Source organism: Periplaneta americana, chromosome 8 (assembly GCF_040183065.1).
Source record: "Periplaneta americana isolate PAMFEO1 chromosome 8, P.americana_PAMFEO1_priV1, whole genome shotgun sequence".
In the NCBI taxonomy this organism is placed as follows: domain Eukaryota; kingdom Metazoa; phylum Arthropoda; class Insecta; order Blattodea; family Blattidae; genus Periplaneta; species Periplaneta americana.
This window is the reverse complement of record NC_091124.1, coordinates 141,638,502-141,664,875: the sequence shown is the minus strand read 5'-3', so window position 1 is coordinate 141,664,875 and position 26,374 is coordinate 141,638,502. Positions and strand designations below refer to the sequence as shown.

General features: G+C 34.6%; 1 non-coding gene across 1 annotated transcript; it reads left to right on the top strand.

Moving 5' to 3' along the window:
• The first annotated feature begins 19,400 nt into the window (after positions 1-19,400).
• TRNAK-UUU (transfer RNA lysine (anticodon UUU)) lies at positions 19,401-19,472 on the top strand. Its single transcript has one exon. It is a non-coding gene; the product is annotated as a tRNA-Lys (tRNA).
• Positions 19,473-26,374: the final 6,902 nt, after the last annotated feature.

Below are 26,374 nucleotides of genomic sequence, written 5' to 3'. Positions count from 1 at the left end.
AGCAGACGTGCAGCCTTTAAATTTAAAACAAAGATTCACTCATAAAATTGGGTTAGACTATTCATCTCATCTCTCAGAATTGTTTCTAAAATGTATAAGGAAAGTAAAAGAATTCAATTTCATGTAGGCTACTCCCTTGAAATAACTTCAGGTCTTTTTTTTTTACTTCCGAGTAGAGAGGAGAGAGAAAGAAGTCGACGATTTTAAAAATTCACTAAACTATATTTAACTAGAGACATAAAATTTAAAATGAAGGTTATTCTCTACAATATTGGTTAAACATTCTTAGATTTTTTAAATACCATATCCTAAGGTACTGATGAAAAGGCAGAAGGGAGTGAGAAATCTCATGTCATCCGATCTTGATGAAAGTCGATATCTGGGGATCTTTGCGATCACAGAATACGAATAAGGCATTATTTAGTCCGACTTTGTCCCTAAAGTGGTGGAGTGGGACAAAAATGGGTGAAAAATTAAATTAGATATCTCAGGGGTTTTCGAGACGAAAATTACGAATAATACAATTTGTGTGAATTCAATATGGCAGTTTCAGTACTATGAATTATATTTAAAAAAATTAAACATCGGATATCGCACAGGTAACACATGTACAGTATTTAAGGAGGTATGTAACACCTTTTGATAGTAGGCCTATACATTTAGTAAAATCCAAAGTGTAATTTCTACATATTCTGAATGAAAGATGTGCTGGAATTTAATGTAGTCATCAGCCAATACCTCTAGATTAATAAACAACATTTAGAATCCATAAAATACAGTATTTATTGTGAATGGTAATTATATTTTTCAATTGGTGCAATATGTGCAGGGAAAATTGGTTTCTCCGATATTTTGTACGATTTCGAATATTTTAAAATGCTTTCTTCTCTGTTCTATTCACAATGTGCGTGTGAAGAAATTATTGCCCTTGTAATATCCATTACAATCCTATTTATTATACTCTTACATAAATCTAACTTCCGCAGCATGCAATTTTATCCAATTAACCAAATTATATTTTGATTCTTAAGAAGAATCGTAATTTTATTAACTTGAATTGTCGCACCACTAGTAGACGATCCCTAGATTATTACTGGACAGATCTTGTATATTGATCTGGTAAGGGTAGGATTATATATATATATATGCGCAATGCAATGCAATGCAATGCAATGCTTTTTCCTTTTAATTAAGAATTAATTTAATTTACAAAATGTAGGAGACGTATTGTAAAATCATTGCGAACGGAAGTCATTTACATTTATTAAAGGTATTCTTTGAGTAGGACTGTACCATGGTGTGTTTCATAATAAGGATAATTGATATGGGCTGCTGTTATGAAAATATGAACGACTCAGAATGTTATCGCATCTCATTCTCGCAGCTTACACAAACAATATTGGCTCTCCTACTGGAAATGTCATCGAGGTCATCTGCCAAAATCGGTGCCTCCGACTATACAATAGTGACATACATATTTAAATTATGAATATTTACAATACACTTAAGAGATTCCCCAGCGATATTCTTTATTTAAGTTTTAACGACTATAATGGTAGCATATGATTTGCAACTAAGGAATAAAACATGCAAATATGCTAAAATTCGCCCCCTTGTGATAACAGAAGCTGTTGATTTTGATCTACAATGTTTTAATTTATACGTATTATTTTATTTATGATCTTTGAGTTGCATTCAATTTTTAAGTAGGTACACAGTTGTAATGAAATGTTGATTGTTGCTATATAATCATGCATTTGCAATTGAATTAATTGTGGTAAAGCATTGTTTTCAGGAAGTATGTTGAAAGTCGTGTATTTCTTTACTAGATAGTTTGTATGTATATTATTTTGAATGTTTAAAGGAAATATTAAGTTGAAAACTTTGCTATTTATTGTAAGAATTGTTTTCTTTTTATTACTCGACCAAGGCCAGTGGAGATCTACAGCCTGGAGCGCCACTTGTACTTCTCCTGTGTTCGAATAGCGTCATCGCCATAGTTCACATTACACCCGCGTCTCCACTCACTTTGGTCGAATTATACATACATACTTAAGAAGAAAATCCACGCTAAGACTTTTTTATTTTTTTAAATTACCTTATATTCATGTCATTGTATGAAAAAAAATCTTACAAATAAGACACTGTTAATGTGTACAAATGTGTTAAACTGCATAGACGAAATTGCCTTTTCCACCACTTTCTGCTTCTACTCCAGCTTCCTTAACGTTTCTTTTTTAATTAATTTGGCACAAAATGAAATGATCATAAGCATATTTCGTATAGAAATTCAGAATTTATGTAGCGATAGTTGGGGAGTATATCTTACAATAATACATGAAGTCTGAGAATTACTGTATATAACCGTCCTCTTAATTGAAATCCCACATGGAACTCTTACATCGTTTATTACAATTTGGGATGGGACATTTGAATCTTCAAATCCCACAGATGTTGAAAAAGATTCTAAAACCCGAATCTTCGCATTTTTTCAGCATTTGAATCTTTCGAATCCTAAGCTAAAAAGCTGTCAAAACATTCGAAAGATTAGATTTAACTCCATTGACGTCCAGTAGAAGTGTTCACTAAAAAAAAGCGATTGTTGCAGTTTTGGTGGTACTCGGATCATTGGTGTCACTTTGTGGTGTGCCACACTTGCATTATGCAGAATCTTCTGGAACTTACATGAAGGATTCAGGAGATTCAAGGGATTTGAGAACTTTTTAGGTTTCATATTCGAGAAAATTTAGGGTTCTTCCCACCAGTAATAAATTTCATTCCCTATAATTTATGTGAAATATGATTAAAATAGGAATTTTCTGTTGCCACTCTGAAAATATAATCATGTTTATTATCCTGTCTGTATTCTTCTGCGAGAATTTTTGGCTATGTAGTTCGTTCATAATTAATATTCTCTTATGTAACTTTGAGACCACTGGTAAAAATTAAAAATTATACGAAAACTCTCAGGAATGTGTAGTGTTTATCCATAATTTGAACTTATGCAGTGTGCCTAATTTAAACCTTACTTCTGAGGGGCACTTGTTTATTCCTGCAGATGTACTAGCAGCTTCCTATTTGCCCCTATAGTAAAAAAAAAAAAAAAAATCCTGAGCAGTCACTCATCATTCCCACTAATTTCCATTACATTAAAAATATGTATGTACAGGTGGCTTCATTTAAAAACACTCAGTCTCAAAGTTAAAAATGATGATGACGATGACAATGATACTTTGACTTCCTCGCATTTTTTACTTCCGCAAAGGAAATTCCATATTACCTATTACAAAATCTTTCTGGGTACAGAATGTGCTCTTGCACCTCTTCCATACTTTAATATTCTCAGGAAGGTTAAAATCTTGGGGGATTATGTTTGAGGTGATCACAGATTTCTGCTTCTTAATTTATCACTTGCCAAATCTTGTAAATTTCCAGGGTGCTATTCATAGATATTTCGCTAGCCCACGCTATGAGCATGCTAAAGTAGCCCTGGCTATTGACTGGTTTCTTGTACAGGATTCATATCATATTGCTAACATAGTTTATGAATACGAAAAATGTTAGTTCGCTGATCATCCACCGGAGCTTGCGCTAAAAATGTCTATGAATATGGCCCCCAGTGTCTCTAAATAGTCCTACTAGACCATGTGTTGCAGGAACTTTGATACTTCGAAAATTCTCTACAATCTACAAACAACCTTTGTACTTGTACATAAACACTTCTGTTGTAGACCAAGAAACATCATTCCAATCACGAATCACTACAAATTCTCACTCATACCAACTGCCAGACTCAGCAGGAATCTTATCTCTCTTCCGCAAGGAGTGGCTGAATCCACTTGGCTTGTGTTTATCCTATGTTATATTATCTCAGGTCTTGATCTTAGCCAGCATATGCAGTGTGAGTCACATAATGTAAACTCATAACACAGGTTTGGGAGGAGGAGATGTCTTTGATAACATTAATAAACAGAAATCTGCTGTCACCTTGATCCCCTGACTTAATTATTTGTGATTTTTTTCCTTGTGGGAGTTTTAAGAGACAAAAATGTATAGAACAAATTCCCATACTCTGGAACACTTGCAAGAAAACACTGAGGAATTCATCTCGTAATTGTAGAAATTGTACTGGATAATAATGAATTCTTTTTCACATGTCAGAAATTTATTTATTTATTTATTTATTTATTTATTTATTTATTTATTTATTTATTTATTCTGGTGTAGTTAAGGCCATCAGGCCTTCTCTTCCACAACACCAGGAATACAAAATAGAGCTACACAAGAAATAAAGAGAGATAGAAAAAAACACCATAAACAAAGTAAAGCCACACAAAAATATGCACAGGTTGCAATCGCACAAACTTTAAATGAGTGATTAAGTATCATAATTAATTGTATCGTAACTAGTTAACTAACATAAACAAGACACTTGCACTTTAATCTAGATTAAAAAAGAAAAAGAAAAAAAACACAAATCAATACTTCTAGCAATACCTAAAAATATTAACTAAGACAAAATTTTCCAATTTAATTTTGAATTGTGATAAAGTCCGGCAGTCCCTGACGTCATTAGGTAACGAATTCCAGAGGCGAGATATTTCTACAGTATAGGAAGATGAGTATGAAGATGTTCTATGATGCGGGATAGAAAGAAGTGCTTGATGTCGGTTTCGAAGAGTTGTAAGAAATTGAAAGCGCGATAACAGATAATTCGGAGTAGAAGTATGCATGATTCTAAACAGAAGAGACAGTGAATGTATTGTTCTTCGTTCCTTCAGTCGCACCCATGAAAGTAACTGGAGGGATATGGTCAAATTTACGAGTATTGCAGATGAATCGTATGCACACATTATGAACACGTTGTAGTCTCTCAGCTAAGAGTGAACTTACATTAGTTAGCAAGGAATTGCAATAATCAAAATGGGGCATTACAACCGTCTGAATAAGATTCTTTTTTAGATTAAGTTGTTGTTGTTGTTTTCTAATGCCTGGAGTTTGACAATAAAGTCATTTGACCTCTTGCACTCCAATATTTTTCAAAGATATTATCATGACTAGCCACTGAAGCACAGATTTTGAGGTGTTCCGAATCCATTTCTTGGTTTGAGTTGCACAATGGGCAGTTAGGGGACTGATATATTCCAATTCTATGCAGGTGTTTGGCCAAACAATCATGGCCTGTTGCCAATCTAAATGCAGCTACAGACGATTTTCGTGGTAAATCGGGAATTAACTGTGGATTTTAATGCAGAGAGTTCCATTTTTTCCCTTGGGATTGAGTTATCAAATTTTGTTTGTTGAAGTCTAAGTATGTAGATTTAATAAATCTCTTCACAGAGTAATATGTAGATTTAGTAACAGGTCTGTAAGTAGCAGTGCTGCCCTTCTTTGCTAAAGAATCCGCATTCTCGTTTCCCAGGATTCCACAATGGGATGGTATCCATTGGAATACAATTCTTTTATTGAGTGATAATAATTGAGAGCATTTTAGTTATTTCTGCTGTTTGAGATGAAGGTGTGTGTTTAGAGATGATTGATAGAATAGCTGTTTTGGAGTCTGACAATATAACTGCATTCTTAAATTTATTGATGTGGCATAGAAGATTCCTGAGACATTAATTTATTGCAATGATTTCACCATCAAAACTTGTTGTTCCATATCCAAGAGATCTATAAAGTGAGAAGAGACAGCACGTAACACCTGCACCGGCACCTTGTTCTCTGGAGATCAAGGATCCGTCGGTGTATAAATGAAGCCAGTTTTGTGGAGGGTACCTAATATTAATTGTCTCTAAAGACAATTGTTTCAGCATTTCAGTGTTTACTTCTGATTTCAGTATTTCTTCTGTTAAATTTAGATTATATTCTATATTTAATAGAGTTAAAGGGTTTGGTTTAATTTGTAAGTTTTCTTTTAAATTCGGGATATTGATTTTCTGTTTTAATTCTTGAACAATGGATATGAAACTTTTTTGAGTTTTCAATCTACAAAGAGGACTGTATGAATGCCAATTGTTACCTGGTAATCTGATAAGTTTTTCATATTGAATCAGTGATTTTTCTTGTATTGTCATTTTGATGCTGTTTTTAGACTAAGTGGTAGAAATTCTTTCATATGGAACAAGGAGTTCAGTTGAGAAAATATTTTTTTGCAAATGTGTGTTACTTGAGTGTTCCAATTTAGATCGCTATCCATAAAAATGCCAAAATGCTATCGACTGGTTACTTGTACAGGATTCATATCATATCGCTAACATGGTTTATGAATATGCTGATCATATGTCCCATTACGATTGCTTGCGATTTCTCTGGATTTAACCTTAATTCAAATTTGTGTGCCCACAGTGAAATCGAATTCAAGTCTTCGTTTATTTTGTTTACTGCGTCACTATTCTCGTCAGGGTGGAAATGCAAATAAATTTGCAAGTCGTCAGCATACATATGGTATCTGCAGTGTTTTATCATATTAGTCACGTCATTAATATAGATCATGAAGAGTAAAGGTCCGAGAACTGATCCTTATTGTATTCCAGATTTCACGACACACCATTTTGAAGAATAATAGCATGCAATGACACATTGTTGACATTTGCGAAGGTAGGATTCAAACCAAGTAACAGAACTTTCAGAAAGATTCAGAAGTCAAGTAATGTCAGTAATGTTAATTTACGTTCATCTGTGGCTTCACGTATATCCTCATTCACTTTTAGTAGTGCTGTAGTCATACTATGTCTATTTCTGAACCCGGATTGGTATTCGTCCAGTAAGGCATGTTCGGTTAGATAGTTCATTAATTGTTTGTGAACAATACGTTCCAGAGCTTTTGATAGAGCAGGTAGGATACTAATTGGACGGAAATCATTTGCACATAATTGGGTTTTAATTTTGGGGATCGGATGGATAAAGGCTTTCTTCCAGAGGTTCGGATAGGTAGAAGTTATGAGTGAGGCGTTGAATATATGTGTTAATGTCAGCAGTATTATGTCCAATATTTTCTTCAATAATATTATACTAATATTATCCACACCTTCAGCTTTAGAAGTAATACGTTTTATTGCCACTCTTACTTCAGTTTCTGTGACATAAGTGAAGAAAAATATTTCTCTGTTCGGAATTGGAGTCATTTGTAATTCGTTAACTGTCTGCTGTTTGTCGACCGTATCCAAGGTTATTGACTGTACCGTTGCAAAATGGCCATTTAGTTCGTCAAGAGAAACTGACACACTGTCTACCTGAGTCCTGGGATTTCCTAAACCAATTGTCCGTAAGTTTCTCCACAGTTTGGAAGGGTCAGCTCCCACCTTCAAGATGTTATGAAAATGTCTCAGTTTTGCGTTTGCAGTGATATTACAGATTAACATTTTCATCATCATTTGGTGAGTGCTTTTAAATAAAGCTATGTGTTTTTATGTAATTTTAATTAAATTAAATGTAATCAAAAATTATATAAGTAATGGTGTACCTTCACATTGCTGTATACAAGTACTCACCATAACTCTACTTACATACTGTTATCATAGCATATACATGTTATTGACTTCCTGACGCGTTTAAGCCTTTAGGTACTGTCGATGACAGTTCATCTGCCCTAGAAGGAATGCGGAGTTGGGGGTAGTTTCACACTAGTAGTGGATGGAGTAAATGAAGAGAGGGAAAGTTCGAAAATAGAAATACAATGTAGCATGCATTATAAAAACATTGACTGACCAATTCTGCACCGCATTACAATGGAGTACCGTCGAATGGGCAAAGTTGGAAGTGTTTTAACTTGGAACATTATCATAGGGTATTTTCGTTTTGTCATAGTGGCAACTTAATCTTCACTTGTTACTTTGTTGTGCAGCACATTAGTTCTATTACAGTTTGGTGTTACTGTGACAAAAGGAAAATACCCTGTGATAATGTTCCAAGTTTGCCCATTTGACGGTAGCTAATTCTGAATCACTTTCATCGTCGTCGTCGTCCTCATCATCATCATCATCATCATCATCATCACTGTTGCTCCTGCTGCTATAATCACTGTTGTCTTCATTATCCATAGAAATAATCAAGCAAGTACTGTATTATATCGAAATGTATAGAACCCCGATTATCCAACACCCTATTAACCAATTGACGGATTATCTGTCTTTTGCTCACTCTTTTTTTTTTTTTTTTGCTACGAAAAATTATATGAAGTACTACTGAACGTTATATTAGTATGTATTTTTTTTTCTAGAGTGTGTTGTCACAGTCTAGTACATACAGTCACGAAGCTTGAGGTGATTTTTTGCATTTCTCGCGATACAATGCTCCAAGCTGTTAGCAACTGAGAGTACTAGGGACAATACACTGTGCGATAGTAGTGATCCTAGTGACTAGCAACTAAAGTTCAACTGTCATTGGATGCATATTTTCTACATATTGAGCTTCGTGACTGTATATACTACTGGGTGTTCAGTTCAAAATGTGTCTTGGCTCACTGTATGCCGTCATGTGGCTAGCTGATGAGCCTAGAGAATTCAATCTTCCTACACTTCCGCAGCTCAGGTGTATAATCTAAGAGGCAGAGAAGTTGGCTAGCAAGTACGGCATTCATTCTGAAGAGTACGTGCCGATACATACGGTAACGCTGGTAGTGGCAGGAATGTGAACTGTTTGGAAATACGTACTGTCGGGATATGGGGAGAGGGTTAAGACGATTACTTACGTATTTGTTGACATTAACTTCGACGGTCAACATGGACACGGAGCATTTGATTTGTGTTGTGAAATGTTACCATACGCAACCGATGATAACAAATACCCTGCGTACGACTTGCCAGCGCAAAACACTTTTCGAAAGAGGTTATGGTAGCACACAGACCGTACAGACTGCCATCTGTTGCTACGACGTTCAAGTTATACCATACACATTCTCAAGTTAAGATTGAAGAACGCCTTAAATAATGGGCAACTTCTCTAACATATAAGCTGAAACTCGCTTCAAATCGGTGACCCAACAACAGTGACGTCATGACACACTTTGAAATGAACACCCAGTAGACTGTGGTGTTATTACAAGCCTTTACACTTCCTGTTAACTTCGTCAAATTTAGCAGCAAGATTTTCTTGATGTAAAATACAATGGTATGTTAATAACTGGTCTCTATTTAAATTTTTTTTTTTAACAGAGAAATAAATCCTGTTTGATAACCTTCTTTGAGAGACAACCGTTAATACATACTGATAAAAGTTTGTTCAGGTCAGTTTTATATTTGTCGAAAAATGATTTAACTGCTTCAAAAAAATCTATTCCCTGTGTCTGACCTGTCATAGGTATTACAGTTAAAAATTCTTCCTTTATAATTGCTATCGTATTACGATATTTGACAAATAAAAGCAACTGAGAGATGGAACCAATATCTGTGGACGAATCCAGAGCAAGGCTGAAATAGTCACATTCACCAATTTCATTGAGAGTACAAAGCAGCATGTCTCCCGACATTTCGTTAACTCTCCTAACACAAGTAGAGTCAGAAAGTTGTAACTTTTGTATGTCACTTTTTATCTGGTTTGCATTTGGAAATTTAGAAAATAATGTGTCGTATACGACTAGAAACACTCCTTAAAAATCTCTGCATCAATAAATGGTTTTATTTTGCATGCTAAAATTTATGCTACTTGATACGATGCTTTTGTTGTCAATTTATTTTCACTTATGGTAGCAAACATCGTTTTTTGTTCAGACACTATTGACATTTTTAATGTTTTTAGTTTTTCTGCTCTCAATTTAGAATCTTTAGGATACTTGCTGTCAAAATTTGAATACATGGTATTATAATGCCTATTAAGATTAAATCGTTTATAACCTTGAACTATATATCACGACATAATAAACACATGGCACTGCCTTTGTAGCAGGTGTGAAGAAAAAATCATGCTCCCAACTATCTTGAAAAACTCTTCCAGTTTTCTTCTTCTTTTTTTTTTTTTTCCTTTCTAAAAAACACCAGCCATTATTAAACACTGCACTGCAATAATCTTACCACTATCAATTAACTGTTCAACTGAATAGGAATAATAATAACAGTAACCGAGTATTCAGTCGCTTGTTCATAGAAACTAAGAAAAATGTATATTTCATTTTGAAAGCTTCCGACGACAATGAACAAATTCAAATGGTCTGCCAAACAAACGTACACCTCATCAAAACCAGTAAGGCTGAGCATAGAAATTTAATACATTGCATTGTTGAACACGTGCAGTACAGCACTGCACTGCTAGAAATGATACAGGAATATCCAAAGTTTTGTAGAATTTCAATAAAGATATATTTATACTTAGTATTTGCATGTAAATGTAATGAAAGTAAAATTATTCCAAGAGCCACAATAAATGTGCTCGAGAGCTGCATGCGGGCCACATAATGAGTACCGCTGCATTAAGTGATACGGCATATGCCTCGCAAGTGTCCTTTGTGTACATCAGTGACTGGTACTTACATATATACAAAGTGGGGCAGAATGAACTCATGATTTCGAGTTACGTAATTAATAACCATCCGATAGTTGGGGTGGATTGAAGCTAGGCATGGCATTACATTTGTCAAGGTATGCCATTTAAGGTTGAGTATCAATTGTTTAGGTTTACATGGCAACGATTTCTGTTTTGTTGCTGAAATCAACAAATCTGAATTATTTCAATAAATGTACTAAATAAACATGCCTCATTGGTCAGCAGAACATCGGTCATTTACTATTGAAAGAATAAAAAAAAAACAGAGACTCAGTGTTAACAGCACAGCGATTATTTAGAGGCATTTCAACGTTGCGAGACATGGAAGAGTTCCGGATTGCAACACAATAACTGGGTTGAGAAATTACGAATGACAGCTTCTGCAAGAGATGACAAACCTGCAGGCAGAACTTGAACTGTGTGTACACTGGAGAATATCGAAAGAGTGCATGCTGCTGTCATTCGCAGTACAAAACAATCTGCACTTCGACAAGCTGTTGCCCTTAACATATCAAACAGGTCTCTTCGTCTGATATTGCACATAGACTTATATTACCATCTGCACAAAATTCAAATAGTGAAAGAGTTGTCAGACTGTGACTCCGTCTCAAGAATGGAATTTTGCAATGAATTAATTCATTTAATGATCGAAAGTTACAGGGATTATTCGTCACTTAATAAGTCAGACGAAGCCCACTTTGAATTGTCTGGTAGTGTAAATAAACACAACATGCCATACTGGAGCGCTCAGAAAACTCGTGAACTGCATATGAAACCACTTCATAGCCAGAAGGTGACAGTTTGGTGCGGGATATTCTCTGTGTACGCATAGTTCGAGATCTTCCTGCAGGTTTGTCATCTCTTGCAGAAGCTGTCATTCGTAATTTCTCAATCCAGTTATTGATTGTGTTGCGATCCAAAACTCTTCCTTGTCTTGCAACATTGAAATGCCGCCTGAAAAATTGCTGTGTTGTTATTACTGAGTCTCTGTTTTTTTATGTTTCAATATAGTGAATGTCCGATGTTCTGCTGACAGTGAGGCATATTTATTCAGTGCATTTACTCAAATAATTCAGATTTGTTGATTTCAGTAACAAAACAGAAGTCGTTGCTATGTAAACCTAAACAATTGATACTCTAACCTTAAATGGCATATCTCGACCAATGTTATGCTATGCCTACCTTCAATCCACCCCAACTATCGGATGGGTATTACATAAGTCAAAATCATGAGTTCATTCTGCTCCACCTTGTAGTATGATTCAGGGCACAGGTGTGTTCCTACACTAATGAATACTGTGTGTGGAATAAGTGTAGACTATTGTGTTTTTTGCAAAATAGATTGTAACATAACGCTTATGATATGGCACATATGATGAATGAGGTGATGCAGAATTACCTACGGGACAACACGGCTCCAGTGTACATCGACAGGCGAATCACAGGGAGTTGTGTAGCCTATTGGAGCAACATATCAGTAGTGATGCTGTCATGTTGGAAGGATAGACATTGTGGTGTGATAATGAGGGAACATTGGACATTTAATCTGAAGATAGTGATATGCCAGGTTCTCCAACACGGCAACTAGTTCCATTTCCTATGAACCATTACCCCCCCAAAGTGAAATGGAAAAGGTTTCACGAACAGTTTTCTGAAAAAAAAAAAAAGTGTCTATAACAATGTTAATATTGCAAAGAAAACTGTTGCAGAAACTGCCCAAAAATTCAAGATATCACTGGGAAAAGTGCTGCAAATAGTTATAGCTCTTGATAGAGTGGTACTATAAAACACAGAACTGCTCATATTTACTAACATAATATTATGTACACCATATTTCAGAATGCATGTGGCATTGGACGCGTAATTCACTACTGGTCTATAAAGAAGTGGGCAAAAGAAGCAACTATCTCGATGGACATTCCCAATTTTAAAGCCAGCAAATATTTCGTGTACCAATTCAAACGTTGCTACAAAACAACATCACACAAGGTCACAAGGTTCATTGTTAGACGGATTTTACCCTCGACACTGCTGTGAGGACCAGAGGATTGGACTTTGTATGAGAAGTTACAGACTACATTGCAGCTAATGAAATTGATGTTGACATGATATTCAATACGAACCGAAATTGATTTGAATTATTGTGTTCGACACTTTATTGTTGCTGCACTTTGGTCTTGTGCTTGTCGACCACAGAAAGTTCCCTATTGATTCTCATCACGAGGTCGTCACCTTTCCTTGTTAGTGATAATGAGAGTTACCGTCCAATGATGCTATTGCAACTATCTTGCAGTTTGCCTTTTGGAAAGTACTAGCACAGCTTTGGACAGTTAATTAAAGTGTTGTTTTTGTGATAAAGTTTTAAATTGGACACATTGTGCTTTCAGAATTGCATATTCTTTGTAATAGAATTCATACAAGTACAGTTAAATTATTATTCAGTAGTCATAATATGCTGTTCATTGCATGTTTGTTAAAACATTTATCAGTTAAATTTGCGAGTGAAATGTCTGTCACAGTGCGGGAATTTTGCTGTAGCTATGTTTCATTAGTACAGTATGTGTTTGATTTTGTGGTATTTCACATCTTGTTCCTCATTACAAATTTGTTATATGTCGTACCTTCCATTTTTCTTTCTCTAACTTAGTATACTTTGATAAATGTTCAATGTTCATGCAAGATTTAGTATACTGTGATATCCGTCATTATGCATCTCTTCTTTTAGTGTTTGATTATTGTTTATCCAGCTTTACGCTAACTATGTGAAACAGTTTATGTAGTCCTGGTCATTAAACAAATAATTTACTTTTGTGATGTACTATGTAGGAAATTGAAGATAATTCTGCTGGCTTGAAAGTGTATAATTGTGACATTGCTACAGCTTTGAATTTAACAGAAATGAAACGTTAACAATTGTACCTCTGACATTTCACATTTTCATTGTGGCTTTTGTGAAAATGTGTGGGTGTTAAGCATGTTGAAAGAAGGGATTAAGTAGTCTCTTCAAAATAACTTATGTAATCTACCTTAGGAAAAGAAAGGTTTCCTTTGGTTGAGCATCGAAGCCTATCAAGTATTCACGCAACAGTACAACTTACACTGATAACAGTAGGAAGGATCTTTGTTTCACTTACCGGTAATGCTATAAGACAATAGAGTTGATTCAATTCTAGAGTAAACTTCCTAATCCTGAGAGAATTTAGAACATAGATTGACACATAAGAAGGAAGTAGAATGGATCAAAGTATCTGTTGTGTTTGTCTCTTTGCCAGAATCACAGGTCTGAGAAGAACTGTGTGTGTCATACATTTAGATCTCTTTTACTTATTGTCCAATCAGCTAATCTGTGCCTCTTTGGCCCTGTGATTGTTATTGGCAAGGTTAATGTTTTCACTTTACTTCATTTTCCTGATTCCATACTTCCTGGCTTAAGAGCAGACCATACAAACCTAACACAATTATCAAATTATTACGGTATCAAATTTCTGCAGTTCATTGTATCATATTCGTCACCTTACAAACGAAAAGATGTAACTTCAAAAAATCGATTTTAGAGATATGTCAGTTTTGAATACATCTGTATGTAGTTTATATACGGAAGTATTAAAGACGAACATATTTCTAAAATCGATTTGTTGGAGTTACGCCACTTCATCCACAAGGCGACGATATGGGTTGTATATTGCATAACTTTTTTAATAATATGTTATGGCAATGATTATTTAGCAGTAGCCTACATGCAGTAGGCTTTATTGGTGAAATGAAAATTATCGTGCATAAAAGAAATCTTGTTTAATTTTTACGAAGAAATGTTCTGCTTCTCTCCTCACCTCATTTTTATTTTGCTACATAGAGAACATTATTTTGAAGTCTTAATTCATAAAGTCGAAGCAATGTACGAATGCATAGTAAATAAATTATCCTCCTCTCTTCTCATGCAGACTTCATCATTAGCATACTATTGAAATGTACTATTCTTTCTGAATGGTATATAATTCTTTATTATTACCTGTATTATTATTATTATTATTATTATTATTATTATTATTATTATTATTATTATTATTGCTGCTGCTACTGCTGCTGCTTTGGTTGAAATACTACAGTACTGTCGAGATTAGGAATTTTGTCCCACAAGAGTTCTTTTACATGCTAGTAAGTCTACTGACATGAGCCTGTCGAATTTAAGAACACTTAAATGCCATCGACCTGGGCAAGGATCGAACCTGCAACCTTGGGCACAGAAGGCCAGCACTCTATCAACTGCACCACCTAGGCCGACAGCTTTTCATTTCCTGCACAGACTTGGTCTCCCCTGATTTTCTTATTGATTGCTCTGGCCTGCTTATATAAATTGCATAAAAATATTAGTCCAGCAAGTATGTAATTCAATACTAACTGAGGACTGATTGACATAATAAATTAAACTTAAAGAAATCTCACTTGTGATCGCAGCTACTCTTTGTTGCTTGATTTAAAAAAGGAAGTTAATGAAGGCCTTATTTGTATTCGCCATAGAATACATAAATGTTTAATAACATCTTCTTTTGCCACTTCACCAGAGGTGGGAAGTTCCGCATAAGAAAATAATTTCTACATCACGTAAAATGCGTAATTTATCATAAATGTAAAAAATATAATATATTCAAAATTTGCTGTAAAAAGTAAAGAAACAGAGTGTGGAATTGTTACCAGTACTCAAGTCCCAGGTTACCAGCATGCAATACTTGTAGTTCTTCATATTAAGTCATTTCTTATATTCTTCGCAATGATACACTGACACCACACTGTGTTTCAGTGTATTCCTTAGCTACTTGTCACGTCAATACAGATCCCAGAGTTTATTAGCCATCAAAGGCTGCTGAAGTTTTTCATCATGTACATTTTGTCATTATGTTTCCCATGGTCCTCACCTGCATCTTTTGTTTTTATATTTTTTGCCGAACTCTTTATATTATTTTGGTAATGGATAGTGTCTTTGTGCATAATGCCGACTTCGTTTATTTTCCTTTATCCTCTGACTGGAGAAGTCGCCCTGTTCACAGTGGCCAATATTAGAAGGGAAAACAAAATATTTATTGTTCTTTTGAGAACTCTCTGTAAACACTTTCCCAGAGGCAGCAATTTTATATTGTGATAATATTGTGACTTGTTAGTCTAGAAATTTTAAAAAGATGAAATGAAATAATCAACATCAGTTCACAGCATAGTTCCGAAGCATCCAGTAAGAGTTCATAATTAATCATTTTTAACTTAGCAAGATCCTGTATTAAAAATAAAAGTTGAAAATAACATATCATATGCAGGAAGACCTTTGCATAGCAAGTAGGACAAACTTGTTTTTGTCACAAAACATGAAAATAAAAACTGCTGAAAATGTACATTTTGTGGCTCGATGATTAAAAACATAGCAACACAGCGTCTATCAAGCACATAAAAGAGTGTGTAAGAAAGAAAACTTTACTTTGAGTGAAACTTCAGCATTGTCTGTTTATGGTGGTGAATCTAATATTTGTGTTAATATTGGCAGCCTTTCAACTCAGTAAACTAACAGGGCATCTGATATATGCACTTTGCAGAATGAAGATCTCCAGGCTACGAATGTTACAGCTTTAGTTTCATCTGCACTCATAATTACTAAAGATCTTGAAACAGTGATTCCTCAAAAAGGTTTTGAGTTCATCTAAGTTAACAAATTCTAATATGACTGCATTTATCAACATGATGGATATTAATATTCTTCTTTGGCTATAATATTCTATTTAATACGGTAGATTCTGTTCATTTTGAAGATCTTTGTAGAGTTATGCGTTCTGCATATACTCGAGAGGTCATTGAAGACAAACTCTTGAACGAAGTGTACAATTACAGAATGCATTGGGGTCGGTCTTTCTCATTGACGTGTGGAAAAATTACTTTGGTGACTTTACTATATAATTTGAAAGCATCTTTCTAGAAACCTCTGATATGTCTGGGATTGCGGAAATGAAAGAGAAATTATGAGAAATCATACAAAAAGCTAGTGAAAGAGAAGTAAACATAGATGTATATTGCATAGTGTCAAAGCAATATGATTAAAATGAATTATGTTCATGTATATGGTATTCTGCTTGCATTTCACATATAGGTAATCTTCTTGCAAAGAACTTAATGCCCACTGACATTTCATCTCATGTAAGCAGTGCGTTAAAAGTGATGAAGCGTCCTGACCACCAACATGAGTTGTTTGAAAGTGGAGATAGTAAAGTAGAGCTAGCTGCAGATACATGTTTGTGCTCCCAAAGAGATACATGTTTATTCTTAAACAGGAATATCACTACAATGAGCAAGGTGTCAGCTAATGAAGAAAAAGAAAAGATACCTTTCACTGTAAAGTCTTTACTGTATGACAATGATTTTCTTGATCAGGTTAATGATACTGTTCAAATACTGAACTCTGTGAGTGAACTGATGAACTATTGTCAAAAAAGAAAATTGCAATGGAATTGTGATTACATATTAGCTTTCTGACGACCATGATCATTTGAAAAATATCTTGAAGTTGTAGAAAATTTTATTCTGCAGAATTTGTATCCAGCTAGAATCACAGGCTACCAACAGTATAGAGATCATGTGGGAATATTAGATAAATTACATGAAAAATAAGTCCAATCACTAGCTACAGTTTGGCATTTTGCTAAAAGACATCACAAAGATCTCGTGAAGTTATCCATTAAACTATTCAGCATACCAGCATCATCAACACAGCTTGAAAGATTGTTCTCCAAATGGTCGTCCATTCATAACATATCAAGAAACCGACTAAACTTTGAAAAATTCAGGAAACTTGTGCATGTATATTACACTCGTAAATCAAATCAATCTTCTTAATGTATCCAGCTGTTTGCTGACAACATAAAGTCCACTGTAGTCTATTCAGTTGTTGTTTTTCACGAGAAATGAGTATTTTGATCGGTGTTCATTATAGATGCCTGTTGCTAGGAGCCAGAGTTGGGGTGTAGTCAATATATACTGCAGGGCTATGTCTTCTGCAACCGGTATTGATGAGTTTAATTTACTTCTTTTGTGGTTTATGGATGGACAGTATAGAAGAATGTGTTCCAGATCTTCACCATGCTTATTACACCACAGACAAGTAGGATTATCAGAAATGTGAAATCGGTGTAGGTACAATTGAGTGACAATGTGACCTGTTCTGGCTCTTGTTAAAAATGTTTGAACATGTCTGGGCAAGTTTTTGTACATTTTCAGGTCATTTTGTTTCTTTTGTACAGACTGTAAAATTTTTCCTTTGTCAGAAGAGAGCCAATTGTTGATTCATAGGTTTGTAAAATGAGACTTTACTGAAGCAAAAGCACTGGATAGAGATATCACTTGAAGAGGTCTTGGTTGCAAATATGTTGCCTGTTTTTCTCGTTTCCAGGTATACCACAATGACTAGGTATCCATTGAAATGTTACAATATTTCTTTTTGGATTTCTTTTAGTTTACTTAGTTGTTTCTGAATTGGAATAATTCTATGTGCATATAGGTTTGGTACATATTTAATTATATTAAATATAGCCCCCTTGGAGTCGGTAAGTATGCAAATAGATTTTCCAGAAATTTGAGTAACACACTGAAGAGCAGCATCAATAGCTAGCAATTCAATGTCAAGACTGGAGGAGGATGAACATGGTATGAAATAACTTTCTTGATATTTTGGAATATAATACCCTGCTCCTGATGTCCCATTATTAGGATTTAGAGATCCATCTGTATAAATTTGAAGGTGATCCTTATATGTACTGCAGAGTAATTCCATGGCATCTAACTTAAGAATGTATGGAGGATCATTTTTGGAATGATTTCCTGGAATTTGTGTGCTATGTTCTGGAATCACCCATTTCCATGGAGGAATTTCGTTCACAACTGGAGTTTTAGCAATGAGTGTGTCTGTGATATAGATTGGTATTTCTTCTTTTTTTATTTTATAGAAATTACACAGGATATCATCTGACAGTTTGAAGAACATCTGAGATCTGGAGGAGGCTTGAAATTTTAAGTGTATTTTTAGATCCTTTTGTAAGATATAGTGTCTGATTGGTTGAATATTACATTCAATTTCTAGGGCAACAGTTGATGTGGTTTTTGGCACTCTAGGCATAATCTTAAGGCTGAGTTTTGAAGAACAAATTTCACATTTGGCAAATGCTTCTTTGCAGCTGAAGCATGACGATGTTGTCGCAAACATTCTTTCTGGAACCAGTTTCACATCCTACTGTAAAAACTCAGCTAATAATAATAATAATAATAATAATAATAATAATAATAATAATAATAATAATAATATACAAAATTTGAAATATCGATAATGTAAATTGTAAACAGTTTTAATAATGACCCCCTTGACAAAATTCTGCGTATGCCACTGTTTTTTTTTTAGATTTTTCCCTCGAAATTATTCAAATCAACTTTACAGGGAGTTATACCTGAAATCTTGATTTGCATAATACACGTCACTGTTCGTTAACAGAAAACCACAATTTAAGTCACACGGAGTTAGTGTGCACTCGAAGTTGGTTGCTTGACGGTTGTCAGCCCACTTTGAGGTCTGTGGATATAGAGGGAAAAATTGGATCAGTGTCGGTTAGAGTTCCCGGGTAGCTCAGTGGTAGAGCGTTGGTACGTTAAACCAAAGGTCCCGGGTTCGATACCCGGCTCCGGAACAATTTTTCCCTCGAAATTATTCAAATCAACTTTACAGGGAGTTATACCTGAAATCTTGATTTGCATAATACACGTCACTGTTCGTTAACAGAAAACCACAATTTAAGTCACACAGAGTTAGTGTGCACTCGAAGTTGGTTGCTTGACGGTTGTCAGCCCACTTTGAGGTCTGTGGATATAGAGGAAAAAATTGGATCAGTGTCGGTTAGAGTTCCCGGGTAGCTCAGTGGTAGAGCGTTGGTAATTTAAACCAAAGGTCCCGGGTTCGATACCCGGCTCCGGAACAATTTTTCCCTCGAAATATTCAAAATATTTATTTATAAATAATTGATCTTACTCGTGTTAATTATGTAAGCATGTGCGGCTTACAGCTGTTTCGGTGCTACTTGACACCATCCTCAGAGCCTTCTGTGTCTCGGCATCATCTCAACTTCGCTGCCTGTTGTGTGGGTGCATTTATGTGAACACACACTATTTGACACAACTCTTCCTCACATGAACGCACCCACAGAACAGGCAGCGAAGTTGAGATGACGCCGAGACACAGAAGGCTCTGAGGATGGTGTCAAGTAGCACCGAAACAGCTGTAAGCTGCACATGCTTACATAATTAACACGAGTAAGATCGCCATTTGATCAATTATTTATATTCAAGTGTTAAAAGTAGTGTACGAAAGATTCAACATGGTTTATTTATTTATTTAACCTGGTAGAGATAAGTCTATCAGATCTTCTCTTCCCCTCTACCAGGGGATTACAACTACAATATTAAGAACACAATTACAATTAATATTAAATTTACAAATACAATAAAAATCAAAGTACTAAAAAGTTAATTGATTAATAAAGGTTTATTGTAGAAGTTAAGAATAAAGAATTTTTTTTTATTAATTAAGTAAAAATTAAACCTACCCTACGCAGTAAGGAAATGTTTAATAAGTTTGTTTTTGAACACTGCTAAAATCCGACAGTCTCTGATGTCACTGGGTAAGGTACTCCACAAGTACGATAGTGAGATTGTGTATGATGATGTCTTATGTGTTGGTATGGCTAGTATGCGGCTATTTTGCGTGCGTGTGAAGAGATTATGATATGATGAAGGTAACTGAAACGGGAGGCAAGGTAGAAAGGTAGGTGTAGAGGTGTGAAAGACTAGGAAAAGGAGAACAAGGGAATGAAAATTTCTACGTTCGTTAACCCGTAGCCAGTTTAGAGTTTGGAAGGATGGGTAATGTGACATTGTTGTTTAGACAAAATGCATCTAATATAAGAACACTATTAGCATCAGCGACTTATCATTTGCTACTGAAAACTGTTGCGAAACGACGAATTCTTTCTGTAATTGTTAGACTAACTGGCAGTCGTCACTGTCAGATATAGGCTACCATATTCTGAATGCATACAGCAATTCTTGTTTTTATAGAAGTATCTAAAAATGTTGATTGTGGTGTGCATGTTAAAAATATTACGTTTAAACTTTATTTCATTTGGTATATTTTTGAAACAGAATAAATAAACTCAATGTTAAAAATAGAATTATCTTAATTCCGAAACCTCGTAACTCACTCGGATGTCGATTTTCACTTTTTGCGCGTTTTTGATAGTATACCGCATCTACAGATCCATCTACTGACAAAGCAGTGAAGCTTAATTCAAAATACTAGCGCTAATATGGGCTATTACGAAACCACTTAATTTCTTTCTCTGTGAATACACTTTCAAAAGGCGCAAAAAGTGAAAATCGACATCTGAGCGAGTTACGAGGTTTTGGAGTTCAGGTAACGATGTCTAGAATAAATCAAATTTTTAATCTAATGTGAAATTCAGTTAATTAAATTCATTAGTTTGCTTTATATCAGTAAATAAGCAATTTATTCAGAAATAATTAAGGAATTTTAAAATAACTATTTCACCAAAACTGGGGGGGGGGGCCCTCGGTCTCAGGCTAGTACCACCTCTGGAGTTGAGAATTATGGTGGTAGTGACAAGGGCGCCCAAAGGTGGTAGCCAGTGGTAATAACCTAATTGCTACCACTGAGATTTATTTTTTTACGCATTTTTTTATATTTTTCTCTACCTGCTCAATACATGTTTTCTCAAGCCCTCGGTAAACAATTCAACAAAAGCGAATGCTTTAAACTATGAATGCATGCACAAGGTAATTTAGATTTCAGAACAGTTTTCTCTCTCCTCGTCCATCCATTTTCTCTAACTTTCTAATCATCTTACCAGATGTTATAAAAAGTTGTGCCTCTCTCTTGATAACTCCATTGGTTGATATATGTAACTCATCTTTGACTTCAGGTAAATTTCCTGAAAATTTTAAAGTAGCAAAAGTCCGCCCAGTCTTCAAAAAGGGTAAAAAACAATGCATTGGATACTACAGACCTATTGCTCTGTTATCTGTATTTTCCAAAATCCTTGAAAAAGTGATGTACAACAGATTAGTACCCTTCCTGGAACGTAGTAACTTATTTTATACTTCACAATTTGGCTTTCGTAAAGGTAAAGGAATTAATAATGCCATTCAGAACGTTACAGAATTCATTCTAAATGCTAGAGACAACAAAGAGCAAGTAGTATTGGTAGGGCTTTTCTTGGATCTTAGTAAAGCGTTTGATATGGTTAATCATGAAATACTAATTAGGAAACTACAGAATTTTGGTGTAAGGGGATTGGCAGGGGAATGGTTTACATCATACCTAAGTAACAGGAAGCAAATTGTAGAAATCGAATCAGTCAAATCAGGCATTACTTCAATAGAACATGGTGTATCTCAAGGATCTATTCTTGGTCCAGTATTTTTCTTCTGTACATAAACGACCTTCCATTAACCTTATGCCAGCCAAAACAGTATTATTTGCAAATGACACAAACATTGTACTACATGACTACAGGAATATTGACTTGCAACAAAAAATTAACGAAACTTCCAAAACACTTGAGTAATGGTTAACAGATAATAAGCTCAAATTAAATGCAAATAAAACAGTATTTATGAATTTCAATCAACAACGGTTGCAAGACCCTGTACAGATTACACTTAATGGCACCATAATTAACGAAGTTAAAAACACAACATTTCTAGGTATCTGGATTGATACAGACCTGACATGGGAAAGCCACATTCAGTTCTTAACAGAAAAAATATCTCGACTATGCTATGTATTCCGAGTCCTTTAAAAAATATCACCCATTCAGCTAATATTGTCAGTTTATTTTGGCTATGTACATTCAGTCATATCATATGGAATCATATTCTGGGGATCATCATCAAAATCTTCTCTTGTACTTAAACTACAAAAACGAATAATTAAAATTATGAAGCAAGTATTTATTCACACAGAAAGTAAAGGACTTTTCAAGGAACTTAAAATTTTACTGGTACCCTGTGTTTATATCCTAGAAACGGTAGGCCTATGCTTTATTCTTAAAAATTTAAATTCCTTTAAAACAAACTCAGAATATCACGAGCACAATACTAGGACATCCAATAATATACATTTGAATTATCACAGACTTGCCAAAACTCTCAATACCCCAACACATACTGGCAGTAATTTATATAATAAACTTCCCCCACATGTCAAGGCACATAACAATAGTATGTTTAAGAAATCTATTAAAAATATATTACTGATACACGTGCCAATGTGCACAAAGGAATATTTAAATATAAAGTTTTAAATTTTAACCATTTATTCTTGTGAGTACTGCCCTTCTGTTCTCTCTTGTTTCATGTGCCTGGACACCCTACTGGAAGAGAGGGAGCATCAAGACTCAGAAGAAAGAAAATCAATTGCCTGCTAGTGTATGATTACAACATAATTAATTGTGTATCTCTTAAAATAAACTCAGCATCTTATTTACAAGTAACTATTCTAGTGTGTTATGCATTACTGACTGAATTAGCAGTACGTTATTTGCTTAGTGATTAAATCCATTATATTCTAGTATTCTATTAAATAACCATGTGACATGTTACCATAGATTAAGATGACTGTAAAATTATTGTATCATTGTTAGATTAATGTACACTGACGATGCCATGAATAATTTATTGTATTCCAACGGTTAATAATATATCTATCTGTCTGTCTGTCCATCCGTCCATCCATCCATCCATCCATCCATCCATCCATCCATCTATCTATCTATTGGATCCTGCAGGCGCTCTTGGGTAGTGAGTGCATTAATTAGTACCTACAGTATAATAGAAAATTGAAAAAAAAAATGGAATGTTTCTTTTATATAACGAGTGCCTCAAAATTATTGGCACACATGGACTACATCATGTGAAGCCTGGTGAAAATGGAGACGAATATGTTGCAAAATTTCGTCGAAAAATTTTTTAATTGCACAATGTGGCAATACTGTATTTTGCAAATAATTGTTAGGCCTACACCTGTGATTGTACATCAAGCTATACATACACTGCTTTAAAAGATTAGATTGGATTAGATTAGATTAGATTAGATCTTTATTAGCCGATAGAATTACAAGCATTCATGGCGTCGTCAGTACACAAGAAAAATGACATAACATACAATATAATACAAGAATAGACTTAATTCTAAATAAATTTAACAGTTTAATATTACGTGACATGCAAAAAAAAAAAAAGAAAAAAAAATATATGACAAGCTTGATCTTCAGTCTCCACTGTTCTATCTAGTATCTTCTCTTTTTGCTTTTCCCTGTCTTTTCTTCAACTCTGAGTTACCTGAAACATAAATGGTCAAGGGCAGTATCAAGAAACGTTAAATACTAAAATTTTAAATTTAGATATTCATTTGTGCAAAATGGCATATGTGTTAATAAAATGTTCTTTACCTCTTTTTTGAATTTTCTTATGTTAAGTTCTTTGATTTTCTGTGGAAGTTTATTATATAAATTGCTGCCTCTATGTGATATGCTGTTAAGACTTCTGGTAAGCCTGTGGTAATTCAGATGTATGTTTTGGGATGTTCTGGTGTTATACTCATGATAGGTTGAATTTGTTTTAAAGGAATCTATGTTTTGATGAATAAAGCACACTGTTTCTAAAATATATATGCAGGGTACAGGTAAGATTTTTAGTTCTCTGAAAATTTTTATACTTTCAGTCCGAATAGGAACTTTTTTGATGATTTTGAGTATTCTTTTCTGCAATTTGAGGACTTGTGTCACTTTTGGAGAAGATCCCCAAGTAATAATGCCATATGATAGTATTGAATGAACATATCCAAAATAGACTGATATTAAAAGTTCCATGGATGATATCTTTGCAAGGACTCGAAAAGCATAACATAAGCAACTCAGCTTCTCAGTTAGATGTTGTATATGCTTTTCCCATGCTAGACTGGAATCTATCCATATACCTAAAAATTTAGAGCATTCTACTTCCTTAATTATGGTATTACTAAGAACTATGTGAATCTGGTCAGTTGGATATTGAATAATTTCGAGGGAAAAATTGTTCCGGAGCCGGGTATCGAACCTGGGACCTTTGGTTTAACGTACCAACGCTCTACCACTGAGCTACTCGGGAACTCTAACCGACACCGATCCAATTTTTCCTTCTATATCCACAGACCTCAAAGTGGGCTGACAACCGTCAAGCAACCAACTTCGAGTGCACACTAACTCCGTGTGACTTAAATTGTGGTTTTCTGTTAACGAACAGTGGTACGTTAAACCAAAGGTCCCGGGTTCGATACCTGGCTCCGGAACAATTTTTCCCTCGAAATTATTCAAATCAACTTTACAGGGAGTTATACCTGAAAATCTTGATTTGCAGTTGGACATTGATTGAAAGATACATAGACAGTTTTATTTACATTTAATTTAAGCTTATTATTTGCTAGCCACTTGTCTAGTTTCGTTGATGTTGCATTAATTTTCATTTGCAAGTTCTCTTCCTTATTATCACTCAGCATTATGTTTGCGTCATCTGCAAATAAGACAGTTTTCCCTTCAGTTATATTTAACGGGAGATTATTTATGTATAGGAGAAATAATATTGGACCAAGAATTGAGCCTTGAGGGACACCATGGGGCATAGGAACGGATTTTGATTTTACTGAGCCAATTTGTACAACCTGTTCCCTATTGCTTAAGTACGAGATGAACCAGTTCCCTGCTAATCCCCTTGTGCCAAATTGTTGTAGTTTCCAGATTAGAATTTCATGATTAACCATGTCAAATGCTTTGCTAAGGTCCAGGAAAAGTCCAACGGTTCGTTCTTTATTGTTTTTAGCATTGAGGATTGATTCGATAAACGATATTACAACATTATTGATTCCTTTACCTTTTCTAAAACCAAACTGAGAATTTGACAGTATATTATTATATTCTAGGAATGAGACTAATCCTTTTCAAGGATTTTCGAGAACCCAGATAATAGGGATATAGGCCTATAGTTCTCAATATTTTGTTTAACTCCCTTCTTAAAAATTGGGCAAACTTTTGCTACTTTAAAGATCTCTGGAAATTTACCAGTGACTAAGGATAAATTACAGATGTCTGTCATTGGCAGAGCTAGAAGATGATTACAAGCTTTTATTACTGCATCCGGGATTTCGTCAATTCCAGATGCCAGGCTACATTTTAGGTTTCCCATTATTTTGTGAATTTCTTCTGTGGTTACTGGTTTTAAAAAAATTGTATTTTTATTCCCTGTATGTTGAAAGATTGGCTGTGGATTCCTTGTTGGTGCAGGTTCTAAAGTTTGCGTAACATTTGCAAAGTAGTTATTAAACACTTCAGCTAATTTATGTGGACTCTTAATTAAGCTACCATTGTTTAATAATTCAATATTGACTTTTGCTGTGTCTGATTTTTTTCCGGTTTCCCTTTTTACCACATCCCAAATTGCTTTACTTTTATTTTCTGCTCTCAAAATGAAGTCCTGATTGTAATTTAATTTTGCCTTATGGATTACTTTTTTTAGGATGTTACAATATGTTTTATAATATAGTTTGAGATTTAAATCATTTGTATATTGACATATATTGTGCAATTGTCTTTTCCTTTTACAAGAAATTATGATTCCTTTCGTTATCCAATTTTTTGATTTATTCATTTTGTTTGAAAGAATAATTTTTTAAATTGGAAATGCGATATTGAAATAATGTGTTACAGTGTTAATGAATTCCACTGATTTTTCATTTACATCTGTTTTGTTAAACACATCAGACCAGTCTTCT